The following is a 23,709-nucleotide window of genomic DNA, read 5'->3' as shown; positions in this document are numbered from 1 at the left end:
AGCTGTACTTTTTCTTCTGCTCATTTTTATTTTATTTTATTGTTTTTTGGGGCCACATTTGGCAATGCTCAGGTGTTACTCCTAGCTTCACATGCACGAATCACTCCTAGTAGGCTTGGGGGACCATAAGGGATGCTGGAAATCAAACCCTGGTCATTCTGTGCAAACTCAACACTCCATCCGCTGTACTATCTCTCCAGGCCTGCTCATTTAAAAATCAAAGCTTTTAGCTATTGAATTTCATGAATTCTTTACATATTATGGATGTTAGTGCTTATAAGATAGGATTTGCTGATGGAAAACATATTGTCTAATGTTGCTATTTTGGCAGATGTGAGTGTTGGGGTAAAATACAAATAATAATGGTGGATCTTGTGTCGAAATATTGAATGTACTCAAAGTAGAGAGAGAGCAATGTGGAAACCATCTGCCACACAGGTAAGGGAGGAGATGGGATGGGGGCTATACTGAGGTTTTTGGTGGGGAAAATGTGCACCGGTGAAGGGATGGTTGTTTCATCATTGTGTGACCGAGACTTAAACCCAAAAGCTTTGTAACTGTTCTCGCGGTGATTCAATAAATAAATTTATATATAAAAAAAGATGGGCTGAAATGATAGCACAGAGGGTAGGGCGTTTGCCTTGCACGCGGCCAGCCTGGGTTCTATTCCCAACATCTCATATGGTCCCCCGAGTAATTCCTGGAGCAGAGCCAGGAGTAGCCCCTGTGCATTGCCGGGTGTGACCCAAAAAGAAAAAAAAAAGATAGGATTTGCTGTTATTTTCTCCCATTTGGTATACTGACCTTTTATTTTGTTGATGGGTTATTTTGCTATGCAGAAAGTTATTAATTGAATGTAGTTGTACTGTTTCTGTCTTTTCTTTTTGGTGGCAAAGCCAAAAACGGCCACAATCATTGACAAAGAATTAATCACATATGTTCAAAAGAGTTGTATATTTTTCAGGTCTTATGTTCAAATCCTTAATTCGTCTGGAGTTAATTTTATGTACAGTATTTAAAAAACAGAACAGCTTCATTGTTTTGCTTATGGCTTATCCAGTTTTCTCAACACGATTCATTAAGTTGATTACCTTTCCCCATTTGCATTCTTGGTTTCTTTGTTATGAATTAGTTGCTATATATATGTATATGTATGGATTTATTTCTGTTTTTTTTTGTTCTATACCATTAATCTGTATGTCTATTTTTCTGTTTTTGCCTATATCTATTTTCACGAAAGTCTCATACTTTGGATTACTATGTCTTTGTAATAGTTTGAAATTAGGAAGCATGATATCTCTAGCATTAGTTTTCTTTCTTAATATTCTTTAGCTGGTCATATTTTTTAGTGGTTCCATAAAAATTTTAGGATTTTTCCTATTTCTGTGAATCTTAATGAACATTTGAAAGGTTCTGTTTTGAAACTTTGTATTTTTTGTTATCCTGGACATTATGATTCATATTAATTTTTTCAATCTGTGAGAACAGAATATCTTTCCTTTTTTTGGTATTTTATTCAATTTCTTTCAGTTATGCCCTATGTAACGCTATGGGCTAGAGCGATAGCACGGCGGTAGGGCATTCGCCTTGCACACGGCCAACCCGGGTTCGATTCCTTTGTCCCTCTCCGAGAGCCTTGCAAACTACCGAGAGTATCCCGCCTACATGGCAGACCCCGTGGCATATTCAATATGCCAAAAACAGTAACAGCAAGTCTCACAATGGAGACGTTACTGGTGCCCGCTCAAGCAAATGGATGAGCAATGGGAGGACAATGCTACAGTGCTACAATGCCCTATAGTTTTAGTCTATTTATTTCTTTTCATAGTTGTATTTATTCCTAGCAATTTTATATTTATTCCTAGCAATTTTGATGCTCTTCCTTAATTTTTTTTTCTTTTTGGGTCACACCCGGCAAAGCTCAGATTTACACTCAGGAATCACTCCTGGCAATGCACTCAGGAGTTACTCCTGGCGGTGCTTGGGGGACCATATGGGATGCTGGGAATCAAACCCTGATCAGCCGCGTGCAAGGCAAACGCCCTACCCGCTGTGCTATCACTCCAGCCCTGTCCTCTTCCTTAATTTTTGAAGTTCTGTTTTTCTCTGCTAAATTTCCTTCCCTCACTTTTTGAAGAAAATTCTTTAGCATTTTTAAATGTACGTGGGTGGGTTTCCTTTAATCTGAAAATGGCCTTCCTTCCTTCCTTCCTTCCTTCCTTCCTTCCTTCCTTCCTTTCTTTCTTTTTCTTTCTTTCTCTCTTTCTTCATTGAGCTATGATTGACGTGCAAAAGCTGTATGTATTTAATTTCAAGAGTAAGCAAATGTAATCAATTTCAAGAGTTTGGAGATAATTCTACACCTGTGACGTCAGTACCACTGAGCCACATCCACAGCTCACTCTGATATAGATTTAAGTTATTTCTTTATGTATATTTTTTGGCTACACCTGGAAGTGATCAGAACTTACTCCTGAATCTGTGCTTAGGGATCACTCCTGGATGTGCTTGGGGACCATATGAGTTGCTAGGGTTTGAACTTGGGGCCATCCATGTGCAAGGCAAGAGATTTCCCTGCTGTATCATCTCTTTAGCTCTTGGATATTCTACTCTTTGAAAAAATATTTAAAAAATTCATTTAGCCACCGTGAAATTATAAAGTTATTAATGATTGGGTTTCAAGGATGCCCTATTCTTAAACCCAAAAAAGTGCATGAGAAAAAAAATGAGTGCATGAATATTATTCTGAAATGTCCCGTATTTCCCGTTTTTCTTCTATTTGTTGATTTTTATTCTGTTCACTCAGATTACCATCTCTTAATCTTACTGACCCCTCACTTATGTTGAAATCTTGCACATTTCACTAGGCAGAATTTAATAATATTTCCTTCTACAGAAATGATGTCAGCTGAAAATCTTACAAGATTTTCAGTATCCTGTTCATATCTCCTTTTCAATGGGAGGATGAAAGGTATTCTTTTTTGGGGGGGGGAGGGAAGAAGGGCTTCCCAAGCAGTACTCCAAGGTCTAAGAGCAACTGCCAATAGTAATACTTGGCCAGGAGGCTAGAAGGTCTGAGGGTGCAAAGGTCTGAGGGTACACTCCTTGAACCCTGCAGTGCCAGGGAACCCCGGGGCCATCTCTGCAGTGCCTGGGGACCACCAGGGCCCACCTATTGCAGTGCTCAGAGACCTCCAGGATTGAAATGTGATCCCAGGCCTACAAAGCATACACCCTTACCCTGTGCTAGCTCCCCAGCCACTGAGCTATTCTTATCACTCATCACTTGGTGTATTGAATGTATAATCTCTGGTTAAAAAACAAAGAAGTTGAAAACTGGAAATAAGCTTTGTTAGAATCTGATTTAAGGTCATTCTGGTGATCAAAGAACCAGAAGGGAGATGTGAATCTCTTCACCTTAATTTAGTGGAATAGTGCCTATATGCATGGAACCCTCTCAGGAACAGTATTGCAAGCCACCGTGCCTAATAGGAAAAAAGGAAAAGAAAAAGTGCCTGCAATATAGGCAGACTGGGAGGTTAGGGTGTGTGGGGGTGGGGAACTGGTGCCTTCACACTATGCCACCTGCTGGAACCTGAGTTCCTAAGCACTGAACCAGAACAGAGGATATGATCGGAGTAAGCCTCTGAACTTCTGAATTGTGAACTTTGCATCATGTGGGCAGGCCCAGGAAATTTGAGGTTACCCACTATAACCCCACATAAAACTCAGAGACACAGCATGTTCTATCTTATCAGACATTTTTAGGTGGGTGGGTGAGGGGTCTGGGCTGCACCTGGTGATGCTCAGGGGTTACTCCTGGTTCTACAATCAGGAATTTACTCCTGGCAGGGCACGGGGGACATATGGGATGCCAGGGATTGAACCCAGGCCAGCCGCATGCAAGGCGGTAGGGTAGGGAACTATCTCTCCACTGTACTATCTCTCTCCAGCCCCTATCTTTTCATACTAATACTGTTGTATAGAGAAAAACATGTGATTTTTCTCCTTTGGTTGTATCCTAGGTTTAGGTAGACATGTACTAACTTCTATGAATGAATCAAGTAATATAAATAATGAAGCTTACTGCATTCAGACAAAGCTAGGCACTCTAGGTATTCTATCTGTACCTCATCAGCCCAATTTGTAGCCAATATTCATCCCAACATCCTAGATAATTATAATTACTAACAGAAAAGCAATAAACGGCAGAAGTTCAAAGGATAAATAAAATTATTTTTCAGGCCAGAGTGACAGCACAGCTGGTATGGCTTTTGATTTACATGTGATTGACCCAGGTTCAATCCCTGTTACCCCATATGGTTCGTCAAGCCCACCAGAAATGATCCTCGAGCAAAGTCTGAAATAAACCCTGAGCACAGTACACAAAAAATACACAAAAATTATTTTTTGACTATTAATATTAGTGTTCAGGAATACATTGTTGCCAGAGCACACCCAGCAGACTTCAACCTCCATCTCCAGGTCCCCTCATCTCCCTCCACTGTAAGCAGACTCTAAATCTTGATTGTCATAGACCATTATATCCAACACCACAGCAAACATGGGGCCCAACCTACAATAACTGGACCTAAAACGGGTCTATTAAGGAGGACCCTGGGAGATAGGAGAGAACCTTGAGACACTGGTGGAGGTCATTCGATATTTGTCTTTCTCCATCTGGCTTATTTTGCTTTATGTGATATCTCCAGGTCCATATATGTTGTAGAAAATTATAAAATTTCCTTTTTTTAAAAAAAAATTGTGGAGCACCATCCATTGTGTATGTATTGTGAATGGATACCAGAGCTGCTGCTTCTTCTTCTTCTTCTTCTTCTTCTTCTTCTTCTTCTTCTTCTTCTTCTTCTTCTTCTTCTTCTTCTTCTTCTTCTTCTTCTTCTTCTTCTTCTTCTGCTTCTTCTTCTTCTTCTTTTGGAAATCAATATTTAAAATTTTTTCTCATATTCACTATCACTATCACTATCACTATCATCCCGTTGTTCATCGATTTGCTCGAGCAGGTGCCAGACAATAAGCGACCTCTTATTTCTAGTTCTCAGAGAACCCAGCAGGCTACCGAGAGTATCTTGCCCACATATATGCCTGACTGGGAACACCTGTAAAGTGATTAGAGGCTGCTGCCCCAAAAGCTTTCATCCCTCCCGGAGATTTGGCAAGCTACCAAGGCTATTTCACGCGCATGACAGAGCCTGGCAAGCTACCCGTGGTCTACTCGATGTGCCAAAAACAGTAACAATGATGGTCCTCATTCCCCTGACCCTGAAAGAGCCCCCAATATGCCATCGGGCTACACTAGCACGTGACAGGGATGAATGGAGATGTTAGATGTTACTGGCACTCACTCACATTACTTTATTCTTTTTTTCTTCTTAAATCACCATGAGATACAGTTACAAAACTTTCACGCTCGAGTTTCAGTCATACAATGATCGAACACGCACCCTCCACCAATGTACATTTTCCAACACCAGTGTTTCCAATATCCTCTCCTGCCCCCATCCCACCCCTCCTTCTTCCTCTATGGCAAATAATTACCCTCTTACTCTCTCTATACTTTTGGGCATTAGGATACCACAACTTTTTTTTTTTTTGGTAACACTCCTAGATCTTTTCATGGGCATTATTTCCCATGTTCCTCTGGGAACTAACCATTTGATGCGAGAAATGAATCCAGGCCACTTTCATGGGAGGCAAGCTCAACCCTTGGACTATCTCTCCTTGGACTATCTATAGCACACTTCTGTATTCAGTCAGCTATCATAGGACATTTTAGGTTAGTTTCCATAGTCTAAACATTGCAGTGAACTAGATGTTCATATATCTTCTCAAATTAGTATTTTTGGTGTGTGTTTTGGTGATAGATGCCAATAATTGGAATCACTGGATCATATATAAGCTCTGTGCTTACTTTTTTAGAGAAATAGTCATACAGTTTTCCATTGAAACTGAATGAGAGTATTTTCACATACAGTCAGTGAGGGTTCCTTTTTTTATATCCCAGCCAACCCTGGTGTTCCCAGCCTTTTGAATATATGGTTTTCATTGGTGTGAGATATTTTGTTGTTTTGATTCATTTCCTTAATAATAAGTGACAGTCAATACTTTTTTTATATGTGTGTTGACCATTCATATGTCTTTTCAGAAAAGAGTCTGTTCACCTCTATTTTTGATTGGGTCATTTGTTTCTTTTGTTGTTGTTGCTGTTGAACTTTGTGTGTGCCTTATAAATCTTGTGTGTTAGCCATTTATCTGATGTATAGAGTAAAAATATTTTCTACCATTCAGTAGGAAGACTGATTTCTCTAACTTTAAAATATAATTTAAATTCACGAAACACAATACTTCCCGTCTTCCTTGAGAATTGCTTTGGCTCTTCTGGGAGTTTTGTGAGTTCATACAAATTTTAGTAGAGTTTGTTCTAATCTTTGGAGAATGTCTTTGGAATTTTGATGATGACCTCATTGAACCTGTATAATGCCTTGAGTGTAATGGTCATTTTGACAATGTTAATTATCCAAATCTATGATCATGAAATACTTCCCACTACCTGGTGTTTTCTTTATTTCTTTCCAAAAATTGACATAGCTGGAGATATAGTACAGTGGGTAGGGCTCTTGCCTTTCATATGGCTGACCTGGGTTCAATCTCTATCATCTTATATGGTCTCCTGAGCCCTGCCAGGAGCAATTTCTGAGTGTAAGGCTAGTGTAGCCCCAAAGCCAAATGACATACTTTTTAAACTATTTAAGTCTCAGTTGTCTCAAGTAGCACACTGAGTTCTACAAGAAAAGGTGACACATTGTCCAGAGTCAAACTAATTATCTTTTTCTTGGAAGAAGACCTAATTCTTCTGGCAGCCTGAGGGTGTACCAAATTTGAGGAACATCACAGAGGGTCAGGAAAGGAACTGCTGGCTCAGACCACCAACCGTGAAAGAAACAGGCAAGAGATGTGCAGAGAAAAGAACCCTATTCATGGATCAGTGATTTCTACTGACAATTTTTTCTTCTTTTTTTATTAGTGAAACACTGTGAGGTACAGTTGTAGATTTACAATTTTTTGTGCTTGGGTTTGATTATACAATGATCAGATACCCATCCCTCCACCAGTGCCCATTTTCCACCACCATGGATAATATCCCCCCCCCATCCCCCCCATCCCCTCCTGCCTCTGTGGCAGGGCAATCCCCTGTGTTCTCTCTCTCCTTTTGGGTGTTGTGGTCTGCAAAAGAGGCATTGAGTGGCAAACATGTTCAGTCCATAGTCTACTTTCGACATGCATCTCCCCTCCTGGGAGGATCCTCCAAACACCCTTTATTTGGTGTTCCCTTCTCTATCTGAGCTGCCCTTTCCTCTAGAATGCCCGATTGGCCACTCACTAAGCTATGGAGTAATTCTCCTGGTGCTGATCTCAGCTATTCTTGGGTATTAATCTCATATTTTGTTACTTTATATCCCCCAGATGAATGCAATCTTTCTATGTCTATCCCTCTCTTTCTGACTCATTTCGCTTAACATGATACTTTCCATGTTGTACCACTTGTATGTAAATTTCATGACTTCATCTTTTCTAACAGCTACATAGTACTCCATTGTGTAGATGTACCAAAGTTTCTTTAACCAGTCATCTGTTCTTGGGCATTCAGGTTTCTTCCTCTACTGACAATTTATGTTAACAGAGAAACTGTGGCAACTTATGGTCTTGGGAAAACACAGGAAATTTTCCAAAAGTCTTTCATATCAGAAAACATGTAGCTCAAGACACGTGTGGTGTTGGTGAACTGCTCTGGTGACTCTTGGGGGACTTTATGGTCCTCCAAAACTGGTTGGTTGCATGCAAGTCATGCTTCTTTTTTTTTTAATTTTTATTAGTGAAACACCATGAGGTATAGTTGTAGACTTACAAATTTTTGTGCTTGGGTTTCAGTTATACAATGATCAAGTACCCATCCTTCCACCAGTGCCCATTCTCCACCATCACTGATCCCAGCATCTTTCCCCCCCAACCCCCCTTCCCACTCTGCCTCTATGGCAGGGCATTCCTTTTTGTTCTCTCTCTCCTTTTGGGTGCTGTGGTTTGCAAAAAAGACATAGAGTGGCAGTCATGTTCGGTCTATAGTATACTCTCAGCATGCATCTCCTATCCTGGGAGGATCTTCCCAACACTCTTTATTTGGTGCTCCCTTCTGCAAGCCATGCTTCTTAACCTTGTGCTATCTCTCTGGCCCCTATCTTTTATCATTTGAATATTTTACTGTATTCTCTGCTGTTCTCTTAGAGTTTCCTCCAGGGGTCATTTCTGGATTAATTTTTTAAATCTTTTTTTTTCTTTTTGGGTCACATCCGGCATTGCACAGGGGTTACTCCTGGCTCATGCACTCAGGAATTACTTATGGCTTGAGGGACCATATGGGATGCTGGGAATTGAACCCTGGTTGGCTGCGGTTGATTCAAGGCAAATGCCCTACCCGTTGTGCTATTGCTCCAGCCCCCTAATTTTTAAAAATATTACTAATTATTTTTGCATATTTTACTTCCTAGGCTTTGAAAAGCCTATTTTATTTATTGAGTTTTTCATATACAAAAATATCTGAGAATTAACATATTTAGCCCAACTTTGTTTTGTTTTGTGATTTGGTCACATCTGACAGTGCTCAGGGCCTACTCCTGGTCCTGCACTGCTGGGTCACCTTTGGTGCTGATTGGAAGGACATCCAGGGCTGGAGAGTCCCCTGAGCTTCCTGCACGCAGAGCCCGTGCTCAGCCTGTTTATAGAAAAATAGCCAAAACCCTCTAGATGAAGTAATCCTTCTGTTACTTTCTTTTCTGAACAAATTGTCTATCTATATTTCTTTGAGTATTTATGAAAGCTATTCTGAATTCTTTTCCAGATCAAAACATTCTGTTTTAAGGTTTGTTGTCTGCAGACTTGTCATTCCCTTTCTGTATATCATGTGGCTGTGATTTTTTTTTTTTTTTGCTTTTTAGGTCACACTGGCGATGCACAGGGGTTACTCCTGGCTCTGCACTCAGGAATTACCCCTGGCAGTGCTCAGGGGACCATATGGGATGACTGGAATTGAACTTGGGTCGGCTGTATGCAAGGCAAACGTCCTATGTACTGTGCTATTGCACCAGCCCCTGCTGCCTATTTCTTAACAAGCTCAATATTCTATAGGCCGGGGCTTGAACAATAGTACAACAGGTAAGGTCCTTGTCTTGAATGTGGCCCACTTGGGTTTGATCCCTGGGACCCCATATGGTTCCCTGAGCACTGCCAGGAGTGATTCCTGAATGTAGAGCCAAGAGTAACTCCTAGTAATGCTGGATGTGGCCCCAAAACAAAAACAAAAACAAAAAACAAATAAAAAGTTCTATAGGCAGATTCTCAGGTTTTGTTATTACTAGCAAATTGTTTGTTCCTTTTACTAGGTTCCTTTATACTCCACATGTCACTGTCACTGTCCTCCCGTTGTTCATCGATTTTCTCAAGCGAGCCCTGTAATGTCTCCATTGTGAGACTTTGTTGTTACTGTGTTTGGCATATCGAATGCATCACTGGTAGCTTGCCAGGCTTTGCCGTGCAAGCGAGATACTCTCAGTAGCTTGCCAGGCTCTCCGAGAGGAGCGGAGGAATCGAACTCAGGTTGGCCATGTTGGGTGCATGCAAGGCAAACGCCCTACCCGTTGTGCTATCGCTCCAGCCCGCAACCACATGAGTGAAATAATTTGGTATTTGTTTTTCTTTCTTTGATTCATTTCACTCAGTTTGATACTTTCCAGTTCTATCCAAGTTGCAGTGAACAGTAAGATTTCATCTTTTCCCAAAGTTGAAATTAAATGATATAATTAGTATACTATTGTGTAGAAATAATACAATTTTTAATGTTTTTTTGTGATTTGCAGAAGTTTGAATATCATTCTATAATTATTCTATAATTATTCGTTTTGTTTTGTTTTGGGTCCACATCCTGCTTCTATGCTCCGAGATCACTCCTGTAGGATCTTGGGGGACCATATGCAGAGTTCAGGATCAAACCCAGGGTCAATCACATGTGAGGTAAGGGCTTTACTTGCTGAACTATCTCTCCAGTCCCTATCACTTTATTCTTTTCTTTTTTTAATTGAATCATCGTGAGATGCAGTTACAAAGCTTTCATGTTCGAGATTCAGCTATACAATGATTGAACACCCATCCCTCCACCAGTGCACACTTTCCACCACCAGTGTCCCCAGTATATCCCTCCTGCCCCCATCCTAGTCCTCACCCTGTCTCCATGGCCGACAATTTCCCTAGTACTCTCTCTCTCTACTTTTGGGCATTATGTTTTGCTCGAATTTTCCCACCACCATTCAAGTCTGCCTGCCAGGGGCAGATGCTAGATCACTTATTGTCCATTGCTCATTTTGAATATCTTGGGTGCCATGGCTGAGCACTTCTGGAATCCTAGACTGTAAATGGTTGGGTTCCAGAGACATCTCTGTAGGGCGCTAATCCATTTTGGGATTCGATTGGGCGTCTATGGACCAGGGCTGTTGGTGTGCTAAGATGGCGCTTGAAGGCACATTGTGGGAGTATCACTTTATTCTTCTATGCTTCCTCACTACCTCAATCCCAGTTTGTCAGTATACCTCCCACTGTTCCAAGACCTCTTCGCCTTCCCTCCCTTTACTCATACAATTGTGCTCTTCTCTGGGCACAATTTCAGAGTTTGTTTCTACTGGGGACTGTCTTATCCCCTGCTGTCCTTCTTTTTTATCCTGCATATGAACCAGATCATTTGGTTATTGCCTTTCCCTTCCGACTCACGTCACTTAGGATGATTACCCACTGTCCCCTAACTCCATCCAGATCTCATCCAGTGGCATGGTTGCATCTTTTATCATAGTTGTGTAATATTCTGTAGTATATATACACACAACAACTATTGGGAACAGTGTGAAGAATGCATGTGTGCATCCATCCTGTGAATAATGTTTTAGTGTTTGGGAAGATGCTAAGGAGGGGAATGGTTGGGTCACATGGAAGTTCTAGTCTTCATTTTCTTTCTTTTCTTTTTTTCTGTGGGGGGGGTGCAAACTTGGTGGTGCTCAGGGCTTACTTCTGGCTATCTGCCCAGGGATCACTCCTGACTTTGCTTAGGGACCTTAATGGACAGCTGCGGATGAACGGGGTTTGACCACATGCAAGATAAGTGCCTTACCTGCTTTTCTATCACTCCTGCCCCCGTTCTTAATTTTCGAGACACCTTCATACTGTATCCCATAAGGTCTGTCCAGACATCTGTTCCCACCACCACTAAACTAAATGTGGAGGAGAATCCCTTTTTCACTGCATTCCCACCAACACTTGTTGTTTCCACTTTTTTTTTTTTGGTGGGGAAGGGATGTTGGGTCTTACCAAGTGGTCTCAGGACTCATTCCTGACTCTGTGCCCAGGAATTATTCCTGGCGGAGAGTTGAGGGGACCATATGTTGTGTCAGCAATAGAACGTGGATCTCCTATGTGCAAAGCAAGCACTTTATCTGCTGTATTATCTCTCTGACTCCTCCCACCCCATCAGTCTTATTTCTGTGTATCATTCTCACTGGTGTGAGATAACCTGTCTCACTGTGATTTTAACTTGGATTTCTCAGATAATCAATGATGATATATACACTTTTATATGCCCATTGACCATTTTCATGTTTTCTTTGAGGAAGCCTGTTCCTGTCCTCTCTCTATTTTTTTTTATTTTTTATTTTTTTGCTTTTTGGGTCACACCCAGCTATGCACAGGGGTAAATCCTGGCTCAGCACTCAGGACTCCTGGCAGTGCTCAGGGGACCATATGGGATGCTGGGAATCGAACCCGGGTTACCCGTGTGCAAGGCAAATGCCCTACCTGCTGTGCTGTCTCTCCAACCCCAGTATTTTTTGATGACGTTATTTGTTTTTCTGTTGTTGAGATTGAATGTTTTACATATGTTGGATATTAGCCATTTTTTAGATGTGCGGGTGAGTGAATATTTTCTTCTATTTATTAGAGCATCTTTAAATTAATTAGTTATTTTTGTTTGTTTTTGGGTCAACCTAGTAGTTTCTGCTGGCTCTGCGCTCAGGGATCACTCTTGGCAGTACTCAGGGGACCATATGTGGTGCCAGGGGTTAAGCAATAAAGGAAAGACTCATTTAAGGAAATAAATAAGGATGGTCAAGTTTCAGATTGTAGAACACTGTATTTCTCATCTGTAACCATAGTGATTATAAATAGCACTAAGAAGTTTTCGAAGTAATGATCCAGGAAAGATCTGAGGAGAAAGCTCAGTGAGTTCCACTGGGAGCCTTTAAAATTCAATCTGACTGTTCAAAGAGTTCTTATGAACCTAATCCTGCCCACTCTGTTCTCTGCATAGTAATAAGCTCCCCTCAGGTAAAACATTAACTCTAAGCATAGAAACGTGTTTGTTGCTTCTTTGCAGTTAAGTCTATCATTAATTTAAACAGTTCTGCAGATTATACATAACACAAAGTACTATATTCAGTGGTAGGATTCTTTACCAGTTAAGCTTGATCTCTTACTTTGTACTGTATTTAAAATGTGCTGTTGAGGAGCTAAAGTAATAGCAGAGTGGATAGAGCGTTTGCCTTGCATGCAGTTGACCCGGGTTCGATTCCCAGCATCCCATATGGTCCCCTGAGCACCACCAGGGGTGATTCCTGAGTGCAGAACCAGGAGTAACCCCTGTGCATCGCCGGGTATGACCCAAAAAGAAAAAAAAAATGTGCTGTTGAGTCCAACATAAAAATTAGAACTTAAAAGCAAACCAGTCAACACAGGTGGAGAAATTGTTTTCAACAGAGATGAATTAATTTCTTTTTCTTTTTTTTAGAAAGTAGAAATTTTATTGAAAAATAGAAGAGAATAGAGAGGAAAAGTTCCCTCCCTTCTGTGGGGAAGAACTTAGTATGAGACTAAGTTCAGAGATGAATTTCCTAAGCAAGTAAAGGTCGGTCACGGTCACGGTCCTCCCGTTGTTCATGGATTTGTTCGGGCAGTAAGGTCTCCATCTTGGAGACTTGTTGTTACTGTGTTTGGCATATGAGAACCTGGCAAGCTACTGAGAGTATCTCGCCTGCACGGCAAAGCAAGTAAAGGAATGAAAATAAAATATCAGTAGACTTGAAAAGATATAAAAGAAAACATTTTTATATAAGTCAATAAAATTATTCTTGAATAACCAAGATATTAGGAAATATTTACAAAACCATGAAATAAAAAATCAAAATATAACACACTCATAGTAATGCTGGAAAATACATGTAAGTTTCTTTACATATTGTTTACGTAAACAGAGCAACGGAGCTTCTGAAATTTGGTTATGTATTTAGAGAATCTCAGAATGATATCTCAATAAGTCCTATATCATTATAACAACAAATTGGAAACTTTAATACAAATCTACATACAATAAGGGGATCTCCGAGATAATGTTAGTGCAAAATATAATAAAATAATAACCAACTACTGCATACTGTTTTTTCAAGAAACATTTAAAGATCTGTAAAATTTTTTTTTCTGATAGAGCTTAATTTAAGGTCAAAAGGTCAGTTTACGAGCTTGAACAAGTTGGATGTACTTTTTTTTTTAAATGTGGGGTCAGAGAGTACATGGGTAAGATGCTTGACTTGCATGCAGCTGACCAGAGCACTGCCAAGAGTAATTCCCGAGTACAGAACCAGGAGTAATCTCTGAGCGTTGCCAGGTGTCGCTCCCAAACCAAAACTAACAAAAAACTGTAAGCAGTCATGGAATGGCCTCCAATCTTTTTATTTCTAACATCTTTTGTGTACCTAAATTAATTTTTAAAATACTAACTTAAACATTAGTAAAAATAAAAGAACGTCTTTTTATACATAACAATTGCTGAATTATAACACAGAATGTCCAATAGTATAATATCTGTTCTCTGGCTCACCCAGAATATTTCCCTTTCCTTTTTCCAACTGGGGCTGGAGCGATAGCACAGCGGTAGGGCGTTTGCCTTGCACGCAGCCAACATGGCCAACCCGAGTTCGATTCCTTCGCCCCTCTCGGAGAGCCTGGCAAGCTACCGAGAGTATCTCGCCTGCACGGCAGAGCCTGGCAAGCTCCCTGTGACGTATTCGATATGCCAGACACAGTAACAACAAGGTCTCCAATGGAGACATTACTGAGCCCACTCGAGCAAATCGATGATCAATGGGAGGGCCTTTACTTTTTCCAACTTACAGTTCTATAAATATTTAGAAACAGCTTTCTCTGTCCTCTTAGTTTTACACAATAACAGGAGCAGGAACAATAGTAGCAACACTCTTAGACTAAGAATTCTTTTTTAAAAATATTTGCCTTTCACGTGGCCGACTTGGCCAACCTGAGTTCGATTCCTCTGGCCCTCTCCGAGAGTGTCTCGCCCGCACTGCAAAGCGTGGCAAGCGACCCGTGACGTATTCGAGATGCCAAACACAGTAACAACAAGTCTCACAAATGAGACGTTACTTGGCCTGCTTGAGCAAATCAATGAACAACGGGAGGACAGTGTTACAATGCAGTGCTACAGTTTTTATGTAATTATAGAATCTTGACTTACAAAGCTATGGATAGTTGCGTTTTAGGCATACGCTATTTCTACACCATTCCCACCACCAGTGTCAACTTTCCTCCATTAGTTGAGTTAGTGCTCCATGCTCTCTCTGGCCATCCCCCCACTCCCACCAGGCCACTCTAACAGGCACATTCAGAACCCTGTGGTCGTGGTTTAGATCTCATGCTGTTAGTGTTGTTGAGTCTGTGCTTCGGATGTAGAGCTATGCCAATCTCCCACATCACCAGTGTAACTAAAGCTCCTGAATCTTGTTCCCGTTTCTCTCCTTCCTCATCTCCTTCCTTCCCCCTTGATTTCTCTTTTTCTCTGTCCCTCTTCTCTCTATACTCTGGGATCAAGGGTGATATAGGCATCCCCCTTTGACTACTTTACAATTGTTCATTCAATTATTCTATATACCACAGGTAAGTGAGATCATCCTATGTTTGTCCTTCTTCTGGCTTATTTCACTCAGCGTGATATCTTCTCGTTCTAATCAGGTTGCAGCAAATTACATGATTTCATCATTCCTTACAGCTGCATAATATTCCATTATCTTTTTTTGAATGTGATTATTGATCAAAGTTCCTTTTTTAAAGAAATTTTTATTGAATCACTGTGAGATAGTTATAAGCTTTCATATTGGATTACAATCACACAATGATCAAATACCCATCCCTCCGCCAGTGCACAGTTCCCATTACCAATATCCCCAGTGTATTCCATTATCTTCATAATCCATTCATCTGTTGTTGGACACAAAGGTTGATTCCATACCTTTGCTATTGTACTAAGTACAGCAATGAATAATGATGTGCATTTGTTCTTTTGAATAAACGCTTTTCTCTTCTGGGGGTAGATGCCCAAAAATGAAGTTGCTGGGTAAAACCAATAATTCTAAGAGAATCAATATGCTTGTCTAACAGGAAGGAAAAAGGAAAACCTTTACTTCAATATTTTTAGAAATCAAATGGAGATTTTCTTTTTAATTTAAAGGTGATACTCATTGTTTTGTTGCATCTCATTATCACAAATAGGTCTAAAGAATCATCCTGTATATTCTGCCATTTCTGTAGCTGGAAAACATAAATCTTATTCATCAGTCAGTTGTACAGTTCCCTTTCCAGAAACATAGATACCATTCCCAAAATTTCAGATATCCTTGTTTTTAACTGTTGTGGCTTACTGAAGCAAAACAGCTGAATTTGATACAAGTTTAATGTTATGTCCTTCAGGAATTAACCCATCTTTCTGGGTTTGAGATACAGAACAAGCAACAACTGAGTTCATCTGAACCCTGTGGTTATATTTTTCACCCAAGAAATTTTGGCTTTCAATAAGTGACTCATTCTCATGAATAACTGTGTTGTAGGGAGGTGAGTACATACAGACCTCATTTTGTAGAGGAAGCCCAGTGTAGTATTCATGATCACGTTCTGTACTTGAGTAAAGATGATGCTGGCTGTAGCCACTTCCTTTTGGTTTCTCAACCATTAGTCAAGCCAGAAACTCTTTTGAAGTGATTGACGTGCCTCTGAAGTATGCCTGGGGGCCCTTCACAGTGACTTTGCACCCCTTCCAAGAGATGTTGACATTTACTGGAATGCGGACAGTCTGCTTGTTGATAATGGTCTTCTCAGCAAGAATTTGCAGTAGATGTGGCCAGAATGGAGGTCTCTTTAGAAAAAATATGGAAATTTCTTAAGAGCCAAATGTAGATTTACCATATAGTTCAGCAATTCCAACACTATGTATCTATTTGAAGAGTATTAAAACACTAATTTGGTTCAAAATAAAGCAAGTGAATAGAAAAAAACACAAACCAACAGTGATCCTGCAGAACAGAGCTCACTGGAGAGGGAGGATGTAGCAAGGACACAGCAAGTTCAATCAATAGTCAATGTTGGAGTGATTTGATACTTTAGCCATAGACAATTTATTGTATGACAATTTATTATTGTTGGGGGCCACACCTGGCTGTGCTCAGGGCTCACTTCCGGCTCTATACTCAGGGATCACGTCTGGAAGGCTCTGGGGATTCTATGGAATGTGAGGGATCAAACTCAGGTCTTCCGTATGCAAGGTAAGCACCCTACCTGCTGTCCAATCACTTCAGTTCCACAACTGACTTTTGAAGAAGGTTGATAAGAAGTTCTTGAAACATATATGATAGGTAAACTGATGTTAACCCCAATAAAAAAGAGAAAGAGAACTAGTGGGTATATGTCACTTCTATCATTGTTCCCTGTTTTCTAAGTCTCTTACCAGATACCCTACCCCAAATATATGGATGAATATAATTGAAAATATATTTGTTATTCATGTGTTTGCAAAAATTAGCAAAGTTGTTTCCATGGGCATGTTGCTGCACTTCAACTATCTTTCAGATGCAATATAATGAAAATACCTAGTTCACACTCATTTCTCAACAGATGTCAAATAGCACACAGAGTTTTCTAAGATAGATTGCATACCACGCAGGGCAAACTAATGATCCTTTTCTTGGAACATCAAGCTACAGTTGTGCTCACAGCTTGCAGACATAACTGAGTTTCATGGAGCATCACAGAACAGTGAGGGAACTGCATGCTCCTACCACCATCCACCTATCTATTGTGCTGCAAATGATTACATGAGCTAATAAATAAAGAAGCCAAAAAAAATGCTGAGGAGAAATACTAGAGATTTAGAAATATTTAAAAACAATCCACAAAAATCTCAAATACAGAGTATACAAAGAGCTCTCAAAGTTCAATAATTAAAAGCAGATACTTGATTTAGAATATGAGAAAAATATACAGGCATTTCACCAAAGAAATTATATAGATGGTAAACAAAGACACACACACACACACACACACAAACTTTAACATCACTAGCAAATAGGAAAATTTAAATTAAGACCAGAATAAGATATTACTACATACCTATTAGAGAAACTAGAATTAAAAATCATGAAAATTTAATATAATTATGAACTGAGTACGCAAAACGGGGGTTAGGGAGACAGGAGGAACTTAGAGACAATGGTGAAGAGATCTTGGCGCGGGGCTGGAGCGATAGCACAGCGGGTAGGGCGTTTGCCTTGCACGCAGCCAACTTGGCCGACCCAGGTTCGATTCCCAGCATCCCATATGGTCGCCCGAGCACCGCCAGGAGTGATTCCTGAGTGCATGAGCCAGGAGTAACCCCTGAGCATCGCCGGGTATAACCCAAAAAGCAAAAAAAAAAAAAATGATCTTGGCGCGCTGGTAGTGGGTATGGTGTAACAGTACTGCAAGTAAGAAACAATGGCAGTGGTGTTATTGTAATATTTTTAAAAGTTTTATATGTATGTGTACATGACAGAACCAAATGTACTGTATATGGTTCCCTGAGCACTACCAGGGGTGGCTCCAAACAAACAGAATTCATAGTCACTAAACTGGTGGTGCAAGAAATACTAAATCATCTCCTATAAAGGCAAAGATACATCGTGCAGAAGTAGTAAGATACAAAAAAACAAACAAAAAGAACAAGAAAAGGGGAAAAGTGGGGGCTGGAGTGAAAGTATGGCAGGTTGGGCTTTTGCCTTGCATGCCACCAACCTGGGTTCAATTTCCAGCATCCCATATGGTCCCTCAAGCACCTCCAGGAGTAATTCCTGAGTGCAGAGTCAGGAGTAAACCCTGAGCATTGCTGGGTGTGACCCAAAAAAGAAAAAAAAAAGAAATAAAAAAAGAATAGGGGAAAGGAATGCCAATTTGCAGAAGTCAAATTCTTTAAATAAACTGTAGCACTGCACTGTCCTCCCATTCTTCATCGATTTGCTCGAGTGGGTCCAGTAACGTCTCCATCATGAGACTTGTTGTTACTGTGTTTGGCATATTGAATACATCACGAGTAGTTTGTCAGGCTTTGCCATGCTGGCGAGATACTCTTGGTAGCTTGCCGGGCTCTTGGAGAGGGGTGGAGGAATCGAACTCGGGTCGGCCGTGTGGGCCCCGTGCAAGGCAAATGCCAGTATAAAAAAGGATATAAGTTTGAACTTTAGACGGAACATCATAGTAACCTCAAGACAAGTACTTAGAAGAAACAGTAAGAGACAAGTGGAACCTTATCATTAAACAAAACGCAGGTGTCAGAGTACAGAATGAGAAGATAAGAGCATGCCAAATAAATACAAAGTCCCCAAATAGACAAAATCCACATAAAAATGCCAATGGAGGGGGCTGGGGTGATAGCACAGCGGGTAGGGCGTTTGCCTTGCACGTGGCCGACCCGGGTTCAATTCCCAGCATCCCATATGGTCCCCTGAGCATTGCCAGGAGTAATTCCTGTGGCAAAGCCAGGAGTAACCCCTGAGCATCGCCAGGTGTGACCCAAAAAGCAAAAAAGAAAAAATGCCAATGGATAAGTTTATTTATTTATTTATTTTTGGGGCCACACTCAGTGGTACCCAGGGCTTACTCTTGGCAACGCAGAGATCACTCCTAGCAACATTGGGGCTGGGAGGGGAGGAAGGGTGCAGAGGATCAAACCTGGGTTAGCCTTGTGCAAGGAAGTGCCCCACTCATTGTACTATCGCTCCAGCCTGTGATAATAGATAAGTTTAGATCAGTAATTTTTCTAATGGTGTATTGAGCTCACCAGGAATGGTACTGAGTGACCTGATGTATCAGTAAATGAAACCTAACCTATTGTCTACAGGAAACACACTTGAATTTCCACGAAAACACGAAACAAAAGGTTGAAAAAGAATCATGGAGACCAATCGTCGGCTAAAGAAAGATGGCAGGGTAGCCATAATTCTATAAGACAAAAATAGAGTTAAAATTAAAGCAAGGGAATAGGAGACAGGAATAGACATTGTATGCTGGTTACAGGACCAGCATTCCAAGAGGGTTTATTAACATATAAGCACTAAATAAAGAGGTATTAAAGTTTATAAAGCAACTAGATCTGATAAGAACAGTGACAGCAACACAATAGTAATAAGAGATTTTAATAATCCACTCTCACTGCTGAAAAATGTAGAGTGAAAATCTTAATTAATAGGCTCATAAATAAAAGGGGAGAAGTTATAATAGATCTGCAGAAATACAAAATATAAGAGAATTCTATGGCTATTTATAAACCTCTAACTTGTAGAACCTAGAATAAATGGATAAATCAATTAATTCACTTAAAAACTTAATTGATTGAGGTACTATGTTTTGCAATACATTTAATGTTGATTTCCCATGTACATAATTCCAACACTCCTCCATCACTGGTGTACCCACCTCCCTCCCCTACAGTTACCAATACCCCTCCGTTACAACCTCTTCCCTACCAACTCAGTTTGGTGGATCAATAATCTCATTGTGAAGCCTTTTGCCCTTTGTACTACTTTGCTGTGTATGTTTAAGTCCCACATATAGTGAGATCATTATGTATCAACCCTTTCCTTCTGACTGACTTTACTCAGAATGATATCCTCTAGTTTTACTTATGCCGTGGAAAATTGCATGATTTTGTTCTTTAATTGGCTGCATAGTATTCCATTGTGTATATATATTACAGATTCTTTTTTTTTAGTGATAAAAAAGCGTCTTTAACATCAAATTTTGAGAAACATATGAAAAATTAAAGCTCTCATATTGCTGGGATGGGTATAAATTGATAGCAATCACTTTATTTATTTAAAAATTTTTAATAGTGAAACACCATGAGGTACAGTTGTAGACTTACAATTTTCTGTGCTTGGGTTTCAATTATACAATGATCAAGTACCCATCGCTCCACCCGTGCCCATTTTCCACCACCACAGAACCCAGTATCCCTCCCACCCCCCCATTCCCCCCATCCCACTCTGCCTCTAAGGCAGGGCATTCCCTTTTGTTCTCTCTCTCCTTTTGGGTGCTGGGGTTTGCAAAAGAGGCATTGAGTGGCAATCATGTTTGGTTTATAGTCTACTTTCAGCATGCTTCTCCCATCCTGGGAGGATCCTCCCAACATCCTTTATTTGGTGCTCTCTTCTCTATCTGAGCTGCCTTTTCCCCTAGCATGTAGCATGTGGCTGGCCTCCAAGCCATGGAATAAACCTCCTGGTACTTATCTCAGCTATTCTTGGGTATTAGTCTCCTATTTTGTTTCTTTATGTTCCCCAGATGAATGCAATCTTTCTTTCTTTTTTTTTTAATTTTTATTAGTGAAACACCATGAGGTATAGTTGTAGACTTACAGGGCTGGAACGATAGCACAGCGGTAGGGCGTTTGCCTTACAAGCGGCCAGCATGGCCGACCCGAGTTCAATTCCTCCGCCCCTCTCGAGAGCCCGGCAAGCTACCGAGAGTATCTCACCCGCCCGGCAGAGCCTGGCAAGCTCCCCGTGACGTATTCAATATGCCAGACACAGTAACAACAAAGTCTCCAATGGAGACGTTACTGGGCCCGCTCAAGCAAATCGATGAACAACGGGAGGGTTTCGATTATACAATGATCAAATACCATCCCTCCACCAGTGCCCATTTTCCACCACCATAGATCCCAGTATCCCTCCCAGCCCCATCCCCTCATGCCACCCTGCCTCTGTGGCAGGGCATTCCCTTTTGTTCTCTCTCTCCTTTTGGGTGTTGTGGTCTGCAAAAGAGATATTGAGTGGCAATCATGGTTCGTTCCATAGTCTACTTTCAACATGCATCTCCCCACTGGAAGGATCCTCCAAACACCCTTTATTTGGTGCTCCCTTCTCTATCTGAGCTGCCCTTTCCCCTAGAATGCCCGGCTGGCCTCTAAGCCATGGAGTAATCCTCCTGGTACTGATCTCAGCTATTCTTGGGAATTAATCTCCTATTTTGTTACTTTATGTCCCCCAGATGAATGCAATCTTTTTATGTCTATCCCTCTCTTTCTGACTCATTTCGCTTAGCATGATACTTTCCATGTCATAACACTTGTATGTAAATTTCATGACTTCATCTTTTCTAACAGTTAAATAGTACTCCACTGATCTACCACAGATTCTTGATCCATTCATTCATAGTTTGGGTTGTTTCCATATACTGACTAAGTGCTGTGAGGAACGTAGGTGTGCACATATTCTCTCAAATTAGTGTGTTTTTGAGTTTGGGGGATAGATGCCAAGAAGTGGTAACTTTGGATTGTATGGAAGTTTCAGTTCTATTTTTTTTTTTTGAGAGCTCTCCACGTTGTGTTCAATAGAGGCTAATCCAGATAACATTCCCATCAACAGTAGTTTCTTTCTTACCACGATCCCTGCCCACACAGGGCTTGTTCCAGACTTTTTGGTATGAGACATTCTCACTAATGTGAGATGATATTTCAATGTAGTTTGATTTGCATTTCCCAAATCATTAGTGATAATGAGAAATTTTTAATATGCCTATTAGACATCTGTATGCCTTCTTTGGGGAAGTATCTGTTTATCTCCTCTCCCTATTTTAGATGGTGTTGTTGGATTTTTTTTTATTGTTGAATTCTGTGATTTATTTATTTATTTATTTTGCTTTTAGGGTCACGCCTGGTGATGCACAGGGGCTACTCCTGGCTCATGCACTCAGGAATTACTCCTGGCGGTGCTTGGAGGACCATATGGGATGCTGGGAATTGAACCCGGGTCGGCCACGTGTAAGGCAAACGCCCTACCCGCTGTGTTATTGCTCCAGCCCTTGGTGATTTCTTTATAGATCTTCAATATTTGGCCCTTTATCTACATGCACTGTAGCACTGTCCTCCTGTTGTTCATCGATTTGCTCAAGAGGGCCCAATAATGTCTGTGAGACTTGTTGTTACTGTTTTTGGCATATTGAATACGTCATGGGTAGCTTGACAGGCTTTGCTGGGTGGGTGAGATAATCTCCGTAGTTGCTGGGCTCTCGGAGAGGGGTGGAGGAATCAAACCCAGCTTGGCTGCATGCAAGACAAATGCCCTACCAGCTGTGCTATCGCTCCAGACCCTTTATCTACATACCCCGTATAATCTTTTTTCCCCCCATTCAGTAGGGTGTCTTTTTAAATTATAGTTTGAGTTTCTTTTGCTGTGCAGAAGCTTTTAAAAAAATGTTGGGGCCAGAGGATAGGGTGCTTGGCTTGGATGTGATTGACCAGGTTTGATCCTCAGAACCCCATTTGGTCCCCTGAACCTATCAGAAGTGATTTGTGAGTGCAGAGCCACGATTAAAGCCTGAACACAGCTGGATGTGACCCCCAAATAAAAATGAATTAACAGAGAATAAGAGAAGGAACACATGGAGGGTGCGGGATCCCGGAGGAAAAGAAAAAAGAAAAAACAGGTTCCAAAAAGAGCCGAGAGCACCGGCAAGTTCCAGATGGAGTAGGCGCCGCATCCCGCCTCCCCCAGATGGAACCCTGGTGACCAGAAGCCTCTACAAACACAGCTCGAGTATGCGGGAACGAGGACTTTTTCTCAAAACCGCGCGGCCGCGGACATCTCTCTATATACAAAGTGATCAATGAGAAGTAAACCACCCAATCTTTCTCCCTGAAAATCAGAGTTAAGTTTGGAGCATGGCCACAGCCCCAGAAACACAAGGACTTAATGCAGAAACCAGCAGCTTAGAGCGGAAAAGTGAACGGACGATGAGTTAACCCAGGCCATCATTTCTGCCCAGAGGGGAAAGGGTGTTGCCCCATTCGCCCTCTCTTCTCTGGAAAGAAGGATGGCGGCCGCATGGGAGCCTTGTGGACAGCAGGTATGAGCCGGGGGTGTGGGGGCTACTAAAACCTCATGGGAAGGGGGGCGTTCCGGTCCGTCCTTCACGCCCTACCGAGGTCACCAGTTGCCCCCCACGAGCGGCTCTCCAGCACGGCCACAGCCCCAGAAGCACAAGAGCTTAATGCAGAACCCAGCAGCTTGGAGCAGAAAAGTGAACGGACTATGCGTTGATCCAGCCCATCAAGTCTGCCGGAGGGGAAAGGGTGTTGCCCCATTCGCCCTCTCCTCTCTGGAAAGAAAGATGGCGGCCACATGGGAGCCTTGTGGACAGCAGGTATGAGCCGGGAGTGTGGGGGCGACTAAAACCTCATGGGAAGGGGGGCGTTCCGGTCCGTCCTTCACGCCCTACCGAGGTCACCAGTTGCCC

At 41.4% G+C, this 23,709-nt stretch overlaps 1 pseudogene; it reads right to left on the bottom strand.

Annotated features, from left to right (window-relative positions):
• Window positions 1-15,715: 15,715 nt before the first annotated feature.
• Window positions 15,716-21,905, bottom strand: LOC130017171 (60S ribosomal protein L9-like; annotated as a pseudogene).
• Window positions 21,906-23,709: the final 1,804 nt, after the last annotated feature.

The sequence above is a fragment of the Sorex fumeus genome, unplaced genomic scaffold (genome assembly GCF_029834395.1).
Source record: "Sorex fumeus unplaced genomic scaffold, SorFum_2.1 ptg000178l, whole genome shotgun sequence".
Lineage (NCBI taxonomy): Eukaryota > Metazoa > Chordata > Mammalia > Eulipotyphla > Soricidae > Sorex > Sorex fumeus.
Note: the sequence above shows the minus strand (reverse complement) of the source record. Positions and strands in the feature narration are given on the sequence as shown.